This window comes from Nelumbo nucifera, chromosome 4, assembly GCF_055504915.1.
Source record: "Nelumbo nucifera cultivar China Antique chromosome 4, China Antique-T2T, whole genome shotgun sequence".
In the NCBI taxonomy this organism is placed as follows: Eukaryota; Viridiplantae; Streptophyta; class Magnoliopsida; order Proteales; family Nelumbonaceae; genus Nelumbo; species Nelumbo nucifera.
The window spans coordinates 8670011-8689691 of record NC_142652.1 but is presented as its reverse complement, the minus strand read 5'-3'; the positions used below and the strand labels follow the sequence as shown (position 1 = coordinate 8689691).

General features: G+C 38.9%; 1 pseudogene across 1 annotated transcript; it reads right to left on the bottom strand.

Moving 5' to 3' along the window:
• Positions 1 to 9865: 9865 nt before the first annotated feature.
• On the bottom strand, positions 9866 to 12323 carry LOC104591509 (pentatricopeptide repeat-containing protein At1g08070, chloroplastic pseudogene; annotated as a pseudogene). Its single transcript, XR_016085346.1, has one exon. The product of XR_016085346.1 is annotated as a pentatricopeptide repeat-containing protein At1g08070, chloroplastic pseudogene (transcript).
• Positions 12324 to 19681: the final 7358 nt, after the last annotated feature.

The window sequence follows — 19681 nt, the reverse complement described above, 5'->3', positions numbered from 1 at the left end:
AATCATCATACGTACCGAGTACTGATGATCAAACACGAAAACTAATTGAAGAGTTCCAAGTCTGTGCACATCTACTATTGTACTTATTATTGGGAAAAGATCGGAAAAAAAAATTGCATATATAGCTGAATTAGGCTTTCTGAGTTTAATTTGTATGTATGGTTAATTTTAGCAAAGCAAAAGCAGGAGGATTAGGATTATGATTGGATCCACTAAAAAACATTCAAGGGTGGACCGGGCAATTGGGTTGGGTTTGGGTCAAGACACTATGGGTTGAATTTCGGGTCGGGTCAGTAAATGTTAGACCATAACTTTAAATGTTCGGGTTAGAACTGACTCATGGGTCAATTTGGGTCATTCCTAAAAATAGTAGAAATTTTAAAAAAATAAAGAAACAACATGAAAAATGTCAAAATTAAAGGATTTAGCTTTAAAATTCCAAACATAAAATAAAAGAATTTGAACATAAACAATTTAAAAGGTAGATGATAAAGAGTAAAGACTAAATAGTAAAGATGAAAGAGAGAAAGCTTCCAACAATATATGAATAATCCCGATTAAACATAATAATCGGGTCAGCGGGTTGACTCATGTTTTTTTTTTGGATTGGATCGTTCGGGTCATTCTCAAATTCAAATAGCTAAATATAAGATCCTAACCCTATTTACTCGAGTGAAATTGGATCAACTTTTTGTCAAGTCTATTTAAGGGATATACAACTGACTGAATCGTCGAAGACCACGTCGTCGTGCAGGGTCGAAATTCTTCTACTACTTGTAAAATTGGAGGCAAATTTAGCGATGGGATATGGGCGTTCCAACAATTATTCACGTCAACACGCTCATATATGGCTCGCTCTTGTAATCTTGTCTGGTTGTTTTTAATTGGATGATTGGATCAATGAATCCCCACCCAAAACCCAAAACCCAAAGTCTATCAAAAGTCGTCGTTTACAACTTTGAGACTTGAGAGAGATAGCGGTGTCCAACATGTCGTCCCATTTACATTTATTCATCTATTTAATAATTAAAATTATTAAACTCTTATTTTTAATATTCTTTTTAAAGAGGGTAAAATACAAAAAACCTGTTCTCAGTATTCAGACGTCGTTCTAATTCCTTACATGGTTACCCTCCAAACCACAAGGGCAGACGTCGTTCTAATTCCTCACGACCTAAGCAATCTACGCCAAAATCCTGCAACACCATCTGCACCTCAGTTAAATATGGAGTAGTACAACCAGCTTCTCAAATTGCTTAAAGACACAAAGCCCCTTTCTCCTGCTGCCAATTTCACAGGTAACCATTTGAGTCTTTTGTCATCTGGGCTAGACGCATATTGGGTCATTGACACTAAGGCTACGAACCACATGGTCTCAAACCCCACCCTCATTCACAACACTCATCCACCTACTACATCTTCTTGCATTATTTTACCTGATGGAACCTCCACTCCCATCTCCCTCATTGGGACCACACCCCTAAATAATCACATAACGCTCACCAATGTTTTCATGTTCCTTCTTTCAAGTTTAATTTACTCTCTGTCAGCAAAATTACAATGCTCTGTCACATTTTATCTTGATCACTGTGTCTTTCAGGACCTGATTGGACTGGGTAAAGAACGAGGTGGACTGTATTACTTCATGTCAGAATCCAAACTCCCGAACATATCCTTACTTTCTTCTTCTAGCAATTTTGATGTTTGGCACTGGCACTTAGGCCATCCCTCTGATGAATGTTTAAATAAAATTAAAACCAATTTTTTACAATTACCTCCCACTCCTACTGTTTCACACCATTGTGAAGTTTCTCCTTTAGCCCAACAAACCCGCACCCCTTTTTCCACGCTGTTTTAAGTTGGCTAAGGCACCATTTGATATTCTTCGCTGTGACATATGGGGACCCTATTCTGTCCCATTTTCAGGAACCCGTTATTTTCTCTCTCTTGTCGATGACTTTAATCGGTGCACTTGGGTCTTTTTCATGCGTCTGAAATCTGACGTGCATGATTTACTACTTTATTTTCACTCTTTACATTCAGACCCAATTTCGCGCATCCATTCAAGTCTTCCAAATTGATAATGGGACAGGATAGGGTCCTCATTATACAGTTTTGTATGCCCTTAGCTTCAATATGATTTGATGTACTTTTGATATTTAGTGTAAATAAATAAAGTGCATGTTTGATTCATGTTGTTTGGTATGATTCTGTGTAAGACCCTAAAATTGGACACTTAATGAGACTTGTGTTAGTTTTAAATATTCACAGCCATTGGATAAATCTGGGGAGATTTATCCAGCCAAGGCTGATACTGGTGTGCCGCCAAATGTTGGGATGGCCTGTCTCGGCCACCAGGGTAAGACCCAAGGCACATGCAGTATGGGATTACTCGAATCCTTGAACCGGACCAGATTTTCAGTATTGCCCTAGACCTTAGAGATAGATGGGCAAAACTGGAAAGTTACACTTGACCCCTAGACTCGATTATGATACATCACTAGATGTCGGATTGGGCTGTCTTTGATATGCCAATCAGTGAGATCCTTAGCGGGGATCAAAACTTGGGCATGTTGGGGCAGTCTGAGAATTCATCTGAGTGAGTGATCATAGTGATAGGATCAGCCCCTTTGTCGGACAAAGGTAATGATCGGGAATGCACTCTCTCTGATGGAAACCAAACTGCCGGCAATTGATTTCAATCGTTGGAATTTTGTTTTGCAAAATTTATATATATATATATATATATATATATATATATATATATATATATATATACGGTTTCAAAATGTTTGCAAATGGTTTTAATTCCTGGAATCCATGTGAGTAGAGAGTGCAGCATTGTTCCTTGCAGCCAAGGGAAATGTCCTCTCTTGTCGGGCAGTGTTTGATCATTATGGGCTGAGAGGTTAAGTGTAAGGCCATTTAGGATAATTCCTGATGGGCTAATCTTGCACCTGCCCACAGTCCCTGGGTTTTTATAAGATGGCTTGGCCCAAGGACCACTTAATATAAGTGTTGGGCTCATAGGGTCCATATGATGGGCTCAGGGGTTCACTGGGCTTCTTAGTGAATTCGGCTAGGCCTTGTAATAAAGCCTGGGCCGAACTCATGTGGCTGGTGTGTAAATCAATGCTTGGGTCCCACGCCATACAAAGAAGCCCAACTGGGCAGCAGATTGAAAACTAATTGAGCACTAATTATTTAATGGGCTAAAAGTTCATTTCGAACTGGGCTGATATGACCACCCACTTAAGATCTGAGATTAAGGTTAGCAAAAGGATTGGGCCTTTAACCTAATCCATTCTAGGAGACCAAATTCAAATCAGATTTGAATATGGTGTTCTCTGGATAAGATTAGGAGTTAGCTAACCTAATTTGCAGATATGATTAAGATCATCCCCTATCCAGATGTTGATTTGGATTGGGATAACTCATAATTAGGAGATTTCTTAATCAAGAAGAAAAGAGGAGAAATCCTAAGAGAGATACAACAGAATCTGAACCTAGGGTTTTTGAGCAAGAAAACATCCTGCGAATTGAGATAGGATCTCATACACAGTCCAGAGAGAAGAGAAGCAATCTTCGCCATCTTCATCTCAGGAGCTCTCCTCCAGCCGTCACCATTCTCTGAAAAGATTCGATCTTTGAAGAAAAGAAATCAATAAATCAGTTCTTGATATCAGTTTTGCAGAAAGAACTGAAAAGATTTGGTGCTCAGTGTTTCTAGAGGATTCTTGCGAAGGATTCAGTGTGTAGGACGCACTCTGCTGGTTCCGTTCCACATATTGCTGTGTCATCTTCAGCAGGAGCGGATCTTGGTGTCCTCTTTGGGCGTGAACACCAACTTTGGGAGATACTGCTTCTCTGGATCATGTATAATTCCTCCCTTGTCTTTTGGTTCAGATCTGGTTCGATTATGGTTCAAGTAGGATACTTGAATATTGTATTCTAAATTTAGGGAATATAATTCCCAGTTGGAAGAATGTAGGAAAATTTTTGAAATTTGCCCACCCATTCCACAACCTTTTTGGCGTCCATACGATGGATCCTACCATTCTTTCATTAATAACCTTGCGATCGTCAATGAATACAGTTGTTTTTACCATTCAACAAAATGGTGTCGTCGAACACAAATACATGCATCTCCTAAATGTTGCCCGTGCTTTACGATTTCAAGCTCATCTTCCCCTTGCCTTCTAGGGTGAATGCGTCCTAACCACTACCTACTTAATAAACCAAACACCCACCCCACTAGGAGGCCAAACTCCACAGGAGCTTCTTTTTGGTATTGCACCAAATTATACCCATCTTCGTATTTTTGGATACTTGTGCTTCGCTTCTACTAGCCACCTTGTCTCCAATAAATTTGATGATCATGCACGCAAATGAAAAATGTATTTTCATTGGATACCGCAAGGGACAAAAGGCCTACAAACTCTTTGACCTCCAATCTCACACCATTTTTACCAGCCGCAATGTCATTTTTCATGAAGATGTCTTTCCCTTCTCCTCTTATACAGACACATCTCCCACATCGCTCCCTTCGCTTGTTCCCGATGCCACGACATTCTCAATGGTGCCCCCTGACCCAACTGAACGCCTTCACTCATCCACACCTCTCCTCCATGCCTTACCACCACCCTCTCCTCCCTCAATAGCCGTTTTTGACACCCCAGCTCCTTGACGCTCTCAGAGGCAACGCTCCGCACCTTCCTATTTGAAGGATTACTGCTGCTCCGCTAAACACCCCTCCATTGCCGTGCTTGTCACAAGGTACACTTCCCTCCTACAACCATATATCACCATCTCACATGGCATTTCTCACCTCACTCTCTCACCACACTGAACCCACTTCGTATTCTCAAGTCAATGACCCCAATTGGTGTGATGCCATAGCTGCAGAAATCCGTGCCTTGAAAGACAATGGTATATAGACTCTCACTGATTTTCCAGCTGGCAAGAAAGCAATTGGCTATAAATGGATTTACAAAATAAAATACAAGTCAAATGGCACCATCAAACGCTACAAGGCTCGTCTGGTCACCAAGGTCTTCACCCAAGTTGAGGGATTGGACTTTAGGACACTTTTGCGTCAGTTGCTAAAATGGGTATCATGCGATGCTTACTTGCTATTGCAGCCATTAAGAACTAGTCCTTATTTCAACTTGATGTACATAATGCATTTCTTCATGGTGACCTCGACGAAGAGGTTTATATGCAACTCCCTCCCGGCTTCAGCAGACAAGGGGAGTGCACGGTTTGCCAACTTTGCAAGTCCCTCTATGGTTTAAAATAGGCTTCTTGAAACTGGTTTTCAAAGTTCTCTAATGCACTCCTTGCAGCTGGCTTCTCTTAGTCCAAATCTGATTACACGCTCTTCACACTGGGCTTTGCTTCTTCCTTCACTACCATCTTAGTTTATGTTGATGATATCATCGTAGCCGGCAATGATTCCAATGCCATTGCATCTCTCAAAGATCTTTTGCACTCCCAATTTCACATCAAAGATCTTGGGCCGTTGAAATATTTTTTGGGTCTTGAGGTTGCTTGAAATTCTTCAGGCATTTTTCTGTCTCAGTGTAAATATGCGCTTGATATATTATCTAATGTCGGGTACTCAGATTGTCAGCCTTCTGAATTTCCCATGGAGCAGAACATCAAATTACACGAAAACATGCCCACCCTTCGCCAATCCTTCTATTTACCGTTGCTTGGTTGGTCACTTGCAATATCTCACTATTACTCGACCAGAATTGGTTTACTCTGTTAATTTCCTCAATCAATTCATGAACGCTCCACATGAGCTACATTGGAATGTTGCCTTACGTATTTTGCGTTACACCAAGTTCACTGTTGGACATGGCATTTTTCTTAGTTCTAGTGGCCCTCTTACTCTTACTATGATTCAGATTGGGGAGGCTGTTCGTCTACTAGACGTAGGGATGGCAATTTCCCCCATAAAACTGATGCCCCGCCCCGCCCCGAATGGGCAGGTTTTCCCCGACCCTTAATGGGGACAGGGAAAATATCTTTTCCTCGAATCGGGGTTAGTGCGGGGATGGGTTTTGTATATAATTCTCCAAACCCGCCTCTAACCCGAAGGTAAAATTAGTAAAGTATCTCTAGGTTTAATATTGATATTTAAAATATCTCTAAGTTTTCCCTAAATTCTTAAAATCCTAGAATTCCATAATTCCAGTTTTGAAGTACCCCCAAAGTATTATAATTCAATTCCTAAAATACACCAAAATTCCTATATTATATGTGTAAATTGTCCACAAAATAAATAATTTTTAAGAAATTGCCTTGGAGTGGGGAAAATTCGGGGATTACCCGTCCCCGACGGGGAGTGGATCCCCGCCCCAAACCTGCCCCACCACCGGGATGGGGCGGGGATGAGGCAAAGTATCTTGACTTCGGGGCAGGAACGGGGAGGGGGTGCCCCGCCCCGTTGCCATTCCTAACTAGATGGTTTGTTACCGATTATTGCATCTTTCTTGGCTACAACCCCATCTCTTGGAAGTCCAAGAAATAATCCACTGTTGCATGCTCTTCTGCCGAATCCGAATACTGTGCCATGGCCACGACATCATGCAAAATACAACGACTCTCCTTTTTCCTTCATGACCTTGGCCTTTCCTTACAGTCAGTGGTTCTTCATTGTGACAATCAGGCGGCCTTACACATTGCTAACAATCTCGTATTTCATGAGCGCACTAAACATATTGAAATGGACTGTCATTTCATACGGGAATGGATACTATGTGGCTTACTTCGTCCTCAACATATTTCTTCCTATCAGTAGATTGTTGATATATTCACCAAACCCTTGGGACGAGAGGCTTTTCATCACTTCCGGTCCAAGTTGGTTCATACCATCTACTCCCCAACTTGAGGGGGAGTATTACTGATTATTAGAGACTTGCGATAGACTTCATGATAAAGTCCATCGCATGATCCTTACATGCGATGAACTTTATCATGATCTAATCGTTTCCTTATCGTGATAGATTTTATTTGATAGAGTTTTATTGTAACTTAAAGTATTCTCTTAACCTTTAGTGTTGTACACAAACTCAAACTCTAACAGTTGTATTGTACTCAGTATTTCTCTGGTCATCTATAAATAAATCAAGGTCCGATCAAATCATTATCGAACCATTCACTCAAACTATCTGCTATTCAAGTTATCTATATTCACTCAGGTCGATTTGAGTTTTCAGGTTGCGATCTCAGCGATGAATTCTCTCATTCCTTGGGTTGTATTATGCGAAATTCTCTTCACTGCAACTTGAATCCTTGATTTGGGCAGCACCCCTCCTGGGTACGTTCCTCTTCGGTTTAACGTTTTTTGAATCAATCATTGACAAAAGGGTGGTATTTATCCATTTTTTCGAAAATAAAAGGAAGGCTTTTGTTAAAGTGAAATTATAAGAAAGATTTTTGTATTTTACCTAAAAAATATGATTCGATTAGTTGTAAACATTGAATCCCCCTACCTGAAGCCGGCCCATTCCAAAGTCCAACAATCAAATGATTGATGATAGTAGATGGAGCCGCATCGACTTGGATCTTGGCCCAATCCGAAAACAAAAAAAGCAAAAAAGAATTGGCTGAGTAGATCCGGTGGAGATGAGAATGGGGCCTGTCCAACTATTTGTTTTTCTTTTGAGAAATGCAATTATTTGGACGAAGACCCACAAGGATCGGAGTTTCGCATTTAGCATGTTGTAGGCTTAATTTAACTTAGTTAAAATATATGGGTTTTGAGAACAATAGCTAACAAGTATTAAATAATGCCACTAACACCGTGTCACCGTCCTGCTAACAAAAAACTTCTCACAAAGTCACAAGCATTCATTCAACATTCACGGCAAAATAGTTCTATATTTATATGTTTTTTTTTTCATTTACAGTTGTGTATTAAGAATATTCTCGTATTTATATGTTTTTTTTCATGGAAAAATATTTTCGGTGTAAGACTGCAAGAAATCGTGGAAAGGGTGTGAACACAGTCTTGTGAGAGGAATGAATCGATTTCGGAGTCCCCACCGCTATTTCTTAAATTGGTCGATGTCGATCGAAGCCCGGAAGCAAACCGGCGAATAGTGGTGAAGTCCAAGCAGAAGACTAGCCTGTCCAGTGAGATTTTGAGAATTTCACTGATCATGATGGTCATGGCCCAGACCCATATATACACCAATTTATATACTTTCACAACAGTGATGACAACTGAAAGGTTAAATCAAAACTGTCTCGTCTATATGACTTTCCATTGTCTAACTATATACGCATATATAGTCAGAGTCTACTTCCCTCTTATATTAACTTGAATAAAACTATGGGCGGATATTGTAATATTAGCCTTGCAATTTTCATAGACCAAAAAGTGCATATCCTCACACCAACCTCACAACATGTCTTGGCCGTTCATCGAAAATATCTCCCATATCGTATGTATATTTATTAGGGTTAAGTACTTTGCAATCCAATACAGAACTCTGAATGACAACCCCCTATAGTCTATTAATAGCCCCTCCCAATCCCTGTCCCCCTCAAATCACATCCTGCCTGTGAATTTGGCATCAATTCACGAGCAGGATTCATCCCCCTGTTATGGACACATTCCTCGGAAAGACGTATCATCGCCGCAAGCAGCAACAGGAACCTGACCCACCGCCAGATTAAATTAGATCATCTTGCTTGTTCTTATCTTATTCTATTGCTCTTATCTTATTTTGTTAGTAAGTTATCAGATTAGGATTAGTTTATCTTATTATCAGATTAGGATTAGTTTATCTTGTTATCAGATTAGGATTAGTTTATCTTATTATCAGATTAGGATTAACTTATTTTATCCTTAGCAAGATAGAATTGGAAGTCTCCCTATTTAGCAAGGTGATTCTTTAAGATTATGACTCTTGTAATCTCCTATTTAAGGAGACACCATTATTGAATGAGGATATCGAATATTCAGTCAAGAAAGAGAGTAAAGGAGAATTAGGTGATCTCTTGAACAAATCACCATTAAGGCGCCTAAATAGGTCCATTAAGGAGAATTAGGTGATCTCTTGTAAAGGGTAAAATATGTATTTTGAAAATTTGATTCACCGGTTTAACGTTTTTTGACTTTCTGATTGACGGAAGGAAGATTTTTGTCGAATTCTTTAAAAATCTAGGGGAGGTTTTTGCTGAAGTGAAACTTTAGAGAAGGTTTTTATGATTGTTAGGGGAGGTTTTTGTATTTTACCCTTAAAAAATGGGTAACTTACAAAGACCTCGTTACTATGGTCCATGGCCCATGGGCATAGGGACAATTACCCCTAAACTTTCATTTGTGACAAAGATACCTATGAACTTTCACTTTGCCACATATACTTCTTTCCGTTAGAGTTCCATCATTTTAACTTCGAAAAGAATTCTCCTTCAACATTTTAATTTTTTTTAAATCCCCAAATTACTTTTCTCTTATTTAAATAATTTATAATTCAATTAGTTTTCTAATAGATATAAATTTAAGGTTTCATTTGGTCTTTCTTGATTTATTGGAAAAATGAGTGGATAATCTTTATATTTTAAGACGAAGAGAGACATTCATGTCCAGTGAAATGAAAAAAAAAATTTAAAGAAACTTATTTTTCTCTCTCAATAAAATGGTTCTTGTTATTTTAGTTGTTTCGTTTAAAAAAATTGGAGGTATTTTTGGGTGAATTTGGGTTTAAAGGGTGAGAAAAAGATAATGAGAAAAGTTTAGATGAATATTTTGGTAATTTAGCACAATTTCCAAATGAATTAATGAATATGATAGAATGGGTTGTTGGTAGTTCCCAATTACCCTTAGCCTTAGTGCGGGACAATCAAATGGGCACTAAATGCGGTTGGCAGCTCATGTATTGCTCAACCTTTTCGAATGATTCAAAACTCTTTTGGTTTTTGCCTTTTTGGCGATACCATTACAGGATTCAATCTATTATATATCGATCTCTTCATGTTTATGAAAGAATTTCTTATAACACATGGCTACATGATTGATTGGCTTACCAATAGTCATTGCAAGAGCAAATTCCTTCTCTAAAATGATGGAAGCGATTGTGATCTCTGACCACAATTTCCCTATTGAATACCTTTGATATCAACTTGGTTGCACTGTGGCAATCGGTGCACACTCTAAGGTTCTTAGATATCCTAATCGTAGTTCCAGGTGACGTTCTAATGAGACCAAATGCAATGGCCAACTTCTCGCTGTGGTGAGACACTGACGATTCCTTCTCATCTTCCTCTGCATCTAATCTTGCCTCCGCTGTGTTGGGCACGTAGCCAGCTAATTTGATTCGTGACATTATTCCCTCAATTGCACTATAAATCTCCTTTGAATGTGGATGGGCACTGTCTTCTGCAAAAAACTCATGAATCATTCCATCCAACTCGATCAAGCTACACCCTGGCGTCTTCTTAATCCCCTTCTCCTTCATCTGGCCCCTCACATTTAACGCATCCTCCCACCTCCCAACTGATGCATAAACATTTGACATAAGTATATAATCCCCACTATGTGCAGGGCCCAATGTAACTAGTTGATGAAACGATTTTTCCCCAATTTCAACATTTTTATGAACCTTGCATGAAGCCAATAATGTCCTCCACACAATTGCATTTGGTTCTATTGGCATGTTCTTTATGAACTGATATGCCTCTTCAATCAAACCAGCCCGACCAAGAATGTCAACCATGCAACCATAGTGCTCAATCCTTGGTTCAATGCCAAAATCCCTGCTCATACTGATGAAAAAACTCCGACCCTCTTCCACAAGACCGCCGTGACTGCAAGCAGATAGGACACCAATGAAGGTCACGTCGTTGGGTTGAATCTCTTTTTCCTGCATGACAGAGAAAACTTCTAGGGCCCTTCTCCCTTGTCCATTGCTAGCAAGGCCTTGGATTAGCACCGTCCAGGTCAAGACATTCTTTGAGGGCATCTTCTCAAACACTTCAATTGAGTACTCTACAGACCCACATTTTGCATAGAAATCCATCAGTGCGGTCCCAAGCGTAACGGTGAGCTTCATCCTCTTCCTCTTTATAAAGGAATGAACCCACTTGCCCATTTCCAAGGCTCCCAGGACTGCGCAAGAGGAGAGAACGCTGACCATTGTTACCTCGTTGGGGGCCACATTTTGCCTCTGCATCTCGTGAAACAGACTAAGCGCCTGCTTACATTGGTTAGATTGGCTATAACCGGAGATCATGGCACTCCAAGCAACTACATCCCGTCGAGGCATCTCATCAAACAATTTCCTTGCAGTGTCCACCCGACCACATTTTGCATACATATCTACAAGAGAAGTGATCAAATTGAGACTCCCCTTCAAATTCTTCGCCTCTATATACTCATGAATCCATTCCCCCAATTCCAAATCCCCCAATCTACCGCATGCGGTAAGAACACTAATCAGTGTAACCTCGTCAAATTCAACATCAGACTTGAGCATTATATCAAACAAATTCACGACCTCCTCCCAGTGCCCACTCTTAGTGTACCCTGCGAACATGGCATTCCAAGTAATTATTTCCTTCTCTAACATTCCATCGAACACCCGACGAGCGACTTCAACCTCCCCGCAATTTGCATACATATGTATCAAAGTGTTCTGAACAAACCCATAAGACCCGAGACCGAATTTCGCTATCTGCGCATGGATTTGCTCACCTTCTTCCAAGGCCCGCAGTCTGGAACAAGCTTTTAAAATGCAAGGAAATGTGTATTTATCGGGTAGGACTCCATCTTCTCTCATTTGCCTGAATAGCATCAATGCATTTTCAGGGAATTGCTTTGATGTAAAACCTCTGATCAAGATGTTGTAAGCAGCGGGGTTGGGTTCATCGATTACACGGAAGATAGAGAGGGCGTAATCCATGCTACCGGGGAGAAGGATGGCGGAAGACTCCAGGAGGTTTTCGGCGACTCGGGGGTTGAAAAGGTAACCGGTTTTGATCACATGGGCGTGGATTTGGTTTAAATCTTTGATGGTTTTGCATTGTTCTAATATCAGGGTCTTAGGGTTGTCGGGAAATGGTGAGACGGTAGCAGCGGTGGTTAGGCTTTTGGCGGAAAACAGAGAAAGAGCAACAGCCATGCTTATTTCCTGTTGGCCGCTGCCTGGGCTGCGGGTGCCCGGTGTGGGAACTTATCAGCTAACAATGCTCCTTGATGAGCATAGTGGTTAGTACAGTTGTCAAACTTGCATTCGTCATTATGCCTCATACACCGTACATCAGGAATATTATTTCCTGCCCATGATAACTAACACCGGATCAGAGGATCACACAAAATATAATACTCCTGAAGTTCCTCAGCACTAGTAGTAAGATGTGCGTGTGAGCTCAGTGTGAGGCGCCCTATATGAGGAGCAAATCCGGTCTCCACCGCGTTACAGCACATTCCAACCGTGTATTGAAGCACCTTTCATGACAAATGGTAGATATTCGCAATATATAGTTGGGATGTACTGTAGGGCACCCTCTGTGGGGGCGCAGAAATAAACTCGTCTCGGTCCCGGTACTACTGGCACTGGGCCGTCCTCAAAACATTTTCAATTTTCAGAATCTCAGGGCAGTTAAGCTGAATTAATATTGCAAAATTTATACGTTAGCCCATACCTGTTACTGGGCCATGTTAGGCCCAATTGTCATAGTTTAAAATTTATGAATCCAAACCAAACGGTCAAACGGCCCAAACCTGATTGATTATATTAGGGCTGTTCATAAGAAGGCCCAACCCGACCAAACCGATCAACTCGAACTGACCCAACCCGAGTCAGCTGGGTTTTCCTCAGCATGGGTCGGTTTCGGGTTGTATAAATTCCTAAACCGATGATTCGGGTCAGTTTCGGTTTTCACACAAGAAAATCGAAACCGACCCGAACTGAACCGACTTAGTTCCTAGTTCAAACATGAAGTTCCAAAACCCATTAGGCCACCTAGTTTTTGAATGGTTGCAAGAAACTTTGGATTAGTGAATAGTGATTAATGAACAATTTTTGTGATTAACTTTTCATTTAAATTTTATCATAGGAGATGGCTGAAATGATGTTCAATTTATGACTATTTTTAAAATTAGCAAGATTTTATCACAGGGATGAACTTAGAACCGAAACCAACCCAACCCGACTCAAACCAATCAGGTCGGTTTTACTTAACACTGGGTCGATTTCAATTTCTATGTCAAGTAACCCGACCAGGTCGGGTCGGTTGGAAAAATCACAATAAACCGACCCAACCCGACCATGAACAACCCTAGATTATATGACTGTGAGAGCGAAAAATGTGCTCCAAGCCAAAATGCAAGAAACTCCCAAGTCTGGAAATCAGAACCGAGATAATGAAAGCCCCATCCAGATCCTAAGGTCAACGATTGATTGAAAATACTGATCATGCAATGTGATTTTTAATTTAATCCTTCTCTTATCATTTGCGCAAAACAATATTTATATGTGAAGCTTAGAAGGCTCACCGATTCCAGAGCATCACAGTCCAAGGTTTTTAGGAACCGTAGCTTTTTTTTCTTGTTAAACTGTTCAACCCTAGCCCCTTAGGTCGTAGCTGGACAAACTCATTTTTTAATTTTCTTCCTCTCTTATAACGAGTCATCTATTTCTAAAGATTAAGATTAGTTGCAAGGCCAAAACAAAAGGGAGGAAATGGCCACAGAAAAGATTTCCTTGTGAAGCCAAGCAAAGTTGAACCGAGTCCCAATCCCTTAATTCCCTTAAATCTTTTGAGCTGTATCTGGTTTGAAAGAAAATGTAATGAAAGGAAGGGGAGAGACTTGTTTGGTTCAAACGGGAATCAAATTTACAATAGGAATAAGTTAGAATATGATTCTCATTTCCAATGGAGGGAATGATTATTCCTTTAAATGGGGGAATGTCATTCCACCAGAATCCTATTTAAGTTGAAGTAATGGTGATTCTCAACAGTCTAGAGGTTTTGAGTATGTACAAAGAGGAAAATATTGAAGTGGAATCGTGACTGTCAACTTTTGGTGCAAGTACTTAAAACTAGAAATATGGGTTCAGTTTCGGATGCAAACTTTCTATTTTTAGATATAAAGCTATTGACTAATGATTTAGCTATCTCTTTTGGATATGTAAATAAATCTTGTAATACTGCAGCACACGTGCTTGCTAAGAAAGATCTAGTTGAGTTTGGGTTATTTGTCCAGGATCCACTGGAGTGGATTCAAGCTCTATCGAACCAAGACTTAGCTAGACCTTAACTGGTTTTGTCTTGTATATTGTGACTGCGTTTATTATTAATGATATCAGCTTGCTAATCTTTTACCAAAAAAAAAAATGGACCCTAAGATCAGATCTGCGATTATTGTTTATGGGCAGCAAGATAAATTGGAGGGGAAGAACTCCAATCCTGTAGAAAAGGGACAAATTCCAATTCCAGTATTCCACCCTGGACACGTCCAATGATGTACTCAACTAAACTGAAATTCGGTCGATCCGCTGAGGAATAACATTGTTCAGGCGCTGGTTTGATAGAAACCACTATGGGGAGGAGATGTTGGTAGAATTGTAGCAAGAGCCATTAAATTACCATCCTGTGTTCTTCTGCTTAAGTGACAGCGATGATTTTAACATTGAAGTCGAAGGAGGTGCTTTATTAGTGTCTAGTGTGAGGGCATGTGTACTGGTAAGAGATAAAGATGTAAACTAATACTATATAATTAATCAAACATATTTGTGTATTTACATGTAATATAAATTGTAATTGAAATATTAGTTAAATCTGCTGAGTTGGAGAGTTGGTTATAATAATTAACTTTTCTCTATATATATGGTTGTATATCTAAGATGGAATGAACAAGAAAGAAATAAATCTTTCTCTCAACTTTTCTCTATATACAAGGATTGATTATTAGGAGACTTTTAGCCTTGTTGCAAAACAAACTACTGTGAGGGTGTTTCTTGCTTTGGCAATTCATTTTGGTTGGTATCTGGCTCAATTTGACATTAACAATGCTTTCCTATATGGTGATTTGGAGGAAGATGTTTATATGGATCTTCTTTTGGGTTATGCTGTTGATAAACCTCCTCACTGTCCAGCAGGATCCAGACTAGTGTGCAAACTAAATAAATCATTGTATGGTCTTAAACAAGCATCAAGACAATGGAACACTAAATTTTCTACAACATTGTTTGAGTATGGTTTTGTTCAATCAAAGGCTGATTACTCTATTTTTACAAGGTCCACTGCTGAAGGATTTATTGCATTATTAGTTTATGTTGATGACATTGCTATAGCTAGTAACTCCACTGCGCTCATTGCTGATCTCAAAATGTTCCTTAGCTCCAAGTTTAAATTTAAGGATTTTGGTTCATTGAAGTACTTCTTAGGTCTTGAAATTGCAATATCTGACAAGGGGATTGTAGTCTGGCAAAGAAAATATGTGTTGGACATGCTGAATGACCATGGGAAATTAGGCTGCAAACCTGTCTCTATTCCCATTGATCATAATCATAAGTTGGCCAAGGATAGTGGTACTCTTCTTGCTGATGCTTCATATTACAGACAGTTGGTTGGGAAGTTGATTTATGTCACTTTCACTCGTCCCGACATCTTTTATGCTGTGCAGATTTTATCTCAATACATGGATAAACCTACTGATCTTCACTTACAAGCTGCACATCGTGTGTTGAAATACTTGAAATCTTCCCTTGGAGTTGGCATTTTCTTCTCTGCAGGTTCTTCTACACAGTTGAGGGCTTTCTTTGACAGTGACTAGGCTGGTTGCCCAGATACAAGGAGATCCATTTCTAGCTTCTGTATTTTCTTGGGTGATTTTTTGATCACATGGAAGTCTAAGAAGCAGAATTTGGTGGCATGAAGTTCAACTGAGGCGGAGTATCGCGCTATTGTAGCCACTACTTGTGAAATGATGTGGCTTTCTTCTTTGCTCACTAATTTTCGCATTACAGTTTCATTACCTATCTCGTTACATTGTGATAATCATTCTGCAATCTATCTTTCTCATAATCCTGTGTTTCACGAGCGGAGTAAACACATTGAGGTGGATTGTCATTTTGTTTGGGATCAAGTTCAAAATGGTTTCCTGCATTTCCTGTATTTGCCTTCTTCTGATCAGGTGGCAGATGCATTCACCAAGGCTTTGCAACCTTCACATTTTCAGCGCTTAATAGGCAAGATGAACATGCTCAATATCCATATTCATCTTGAGGGGGGCTAATACAAATTGTAATTGAAATATTAGTTACACATGCTGAGCTGGAGAGTTGGTTACAATAACTAACTTCTCTCTATATATATGGTTGTATATCTAAGATGGAATGAACAAGAAAGAAAGAAATCTTTCTCTCAAGTTTTCCCGCTTATTTTCCTACTCTCTGTTTTTTTTTCATCTCTGTTAACATGGTCCATCTATTGCTCCCAATTTTTTAATTGATTATTTATCTTTTTGAAAAACCGATTCTCTGTAGTCAGGATTGTGTTATGAGCAGTTGATGAAAATTTTTTCTTCCGCCTTGTGGCATAAAAAAAACCAAAAAAAAAGGAAAGAGAAATACAAATACGTAATGAAGGCTCATTTGAAAGGAGTACAAATACAAATACAAATACGTAGAGTGTAAAATCTTATATTTTGTATTATTTTTTATGTATTTGCACTACACATATTTGTATTTATATTCTTTCCAAACTGAACCGGTCTGTTTTGTTTGTAGTACAAATTTGAATCATATACAAATTTTGTTACACGTCCAGTTTTGTTTTCATTTGTTTGTAACTATGATTTATATTCATACCTGATACAAAATTTGCACTCTTGTCTCATTTGCACTTATTAATGATGCAAATTTTGCATCCTAAAAACTGATGTAGAATTTGCACTGCAACCTTCTTCCTACCTCAATTCTCTTTCATAAAAAGTGGGAACCACATCATGTTACTTCCTATCTCATTCCCAAAATAATCCTCCTACCTACACTCTCTTTCATATAAAGTGGGAATAACATCAATTTTGCTTTCTATTTTACTTCAACAAATAGTTCAATTTCAAATCTGAAACAAAAGAAAACCACAATTTACATTCACCCTTTTTGCACTCCCATAACATCTATACCGGTGCAAATAAAATTCACACTCCAAACAAACTGAGCCTAAGTATGCAGTCATCATCTTGAATTTGTCAAAAATTAACTCCAAATTATAATCAAAACAACGATCTTATTATAAACCTTCTTTAACTCGATTAAAAATATGATCCAAATGAATATCAATGTCATGAGCCATATATTCCCGGTTGGCTATATCCTTTAGGGAGTATTCATTTTTTGGATTTTGAAAGGGGAAAAGTTGACCAATGGGATTTTGGTTCCTATTAACCAAGAAACCCATGCTCTTTTTTTAGATTTATATGGGGATCAGGCAAAAATTATTTCTGGGTATCACTTACCTTAGCCATCTCTCAGGTGGATAAATAACTTTTCCATCTAAAGGAATGTTGTTAAGATGGGATAAAAATGCCCTTTTTAATAGTGGATTTTTTATGACTAAAACGGCTATTGCCTGATTTACCTGAAAAATAAAAAACATGGATAAATGTATTTATCTGGATATGTAACTTGGCCTCAGTGAAAATAAATTTGGTAAAACTTGCATATATTAAATGTAAAGCCATTTTGGTTTGTTTAATTTAAAGTGAAGTTGAATAAGGGCACATTGAAATTTTAACAGAACTTTCAATATGATGGTGCCAGCTGAGATTCAAAAACCATCTCTTTATTTTAGCTAAACGAGTGATTAATTAGAGTCAGCTGAGATTTCAAAAACTCTCTCTTTATTTTAGCTACCGATATCATGCATGCATAAATTAAGCAGGATTAAGCATGCTGATTTGGCACTTGGGATTAATTCTACCCCCCCCCCCCCAAAAAAAAAAACAATATTTTAATTGTAATATTGTCACGTGATCAGTCCAATAATTCTTGAATATTTAATGTAAAGTACATATTTTTCATACCAAATAAGCAATTACGAAAATTTGGAAATCTTCCAGAACTAAAGAAATTACATAATTTCAGGATAAAAAATAATTAGAATCTTGTAGACCATAAGCATTTATATATATATACATATACACAACATCGATCTTGATATCACCTTCAAAATGTAAGTTGGGAATAAAGTTAAAAGGCAATTTCTATGGTGTATGGTACACGAAAAAATCTTTAACAAACCCACTAAAAAATCCCCTTCAAAAGATTCACTACAAGCTCGGAGAATCTTCTCTTCTTCTATAACTTTATAAAGATAGAAAGATATATTGGAATAAGATGCCTGAAATAATAATTGATAAGATAGAGTCGGCCAGGGATTCCTTCTTATCTGTATATGTATAGTATATGCTGGGAATACATAATAATATATAAAAAAACACAAAGCATTGAACCAAAAGAAAGAGAGATAGGTCGTATAAACTATAAAAAGCAGCTAGTTATAAGAAACGCGCAAGGCCCAAAGCAGCTGCGTACGTACACAGAGATAGCAAACAGCAATTAGCAAGCAAAGGCGATATCGAGGTAGGATATCGATCATCGGAATTCATCGATGGACGTCCAAAGCTTTAGCTATGAACGTGAGGTCCTTGACACTGGCAGGCAATCACAAGACGGCATCTGGTATGGCGGTACGACTACAACCGACTACTACTACAGCTATGGTGAAAGGGTGGCGCCGAGTTCCGGAGTGAAATATGAAATCCCTCGCTACCCCAACGTTCATCTCATATTCAACAAAAACAAGGCTACCCACCACGATCATCATGGAATAAGTGGCTCTGAGGAGCAGCAGGTCCTAGAACCAGCTAAAGCCAATGAGGGATCGAGAGTTCTGGTGAAAAAGCATGTGCACTTTGAACAAGTAGTTGATGAAGGCAATAAGTCAGCTGGCAACCACAATGTTTACAAGGAGAACATTGATTTTAAAGCTGATGACTTCATCCAGCAGAAGCACAAGAGCTTCTCCCAACTAAGCAAACTCTTGTCCATGAAGGCGCCTTGAGTAATTGAGTTCGTTGAGGCATGCAGACTGCTTCATGCATGCACCCCAGTAAGTATATGCTATGCTCTATATGCTACGTACGCCTATGGCCCTATGATGGCCTATGCAATGCTATGTATGTCCATGGCCAATATGGGTGACGAGATTACTGCAATAAACTTCCCCATTTACTAATGAGTCGACTACTGTGTATGTAATGCCAGCTCCAGCTGCTTAAATACATAAATATTTGAGTTGCTTTTTTCAGATGCTTTTTAGTGAACCATACAATCTCAATTAATGAATTCATCAAATTAAATTCTCTCAACGTAAAGGAATCAATGCCATTAATTGTCCAATGAACTATATATCTAAACCTGGAAAACACATGGAATTAATTAAATCATCGCCAGCTAGCTGCCTCAATTCCTTCTGCTGGTTTACTAAACATACAAGTCTTAATTGTAGCCCCGGCCCCTTTCTTGTGTTTGGATTGCAAGAGCGGATTAATTTGATTTTGAATACCACAATAATTCCGCCTTGATTCACTCCATAAAAGGAATGTAATTAATTTGCTACCCTTTTCAGCCTCCCTCCTTCACTCTGAAGTCTG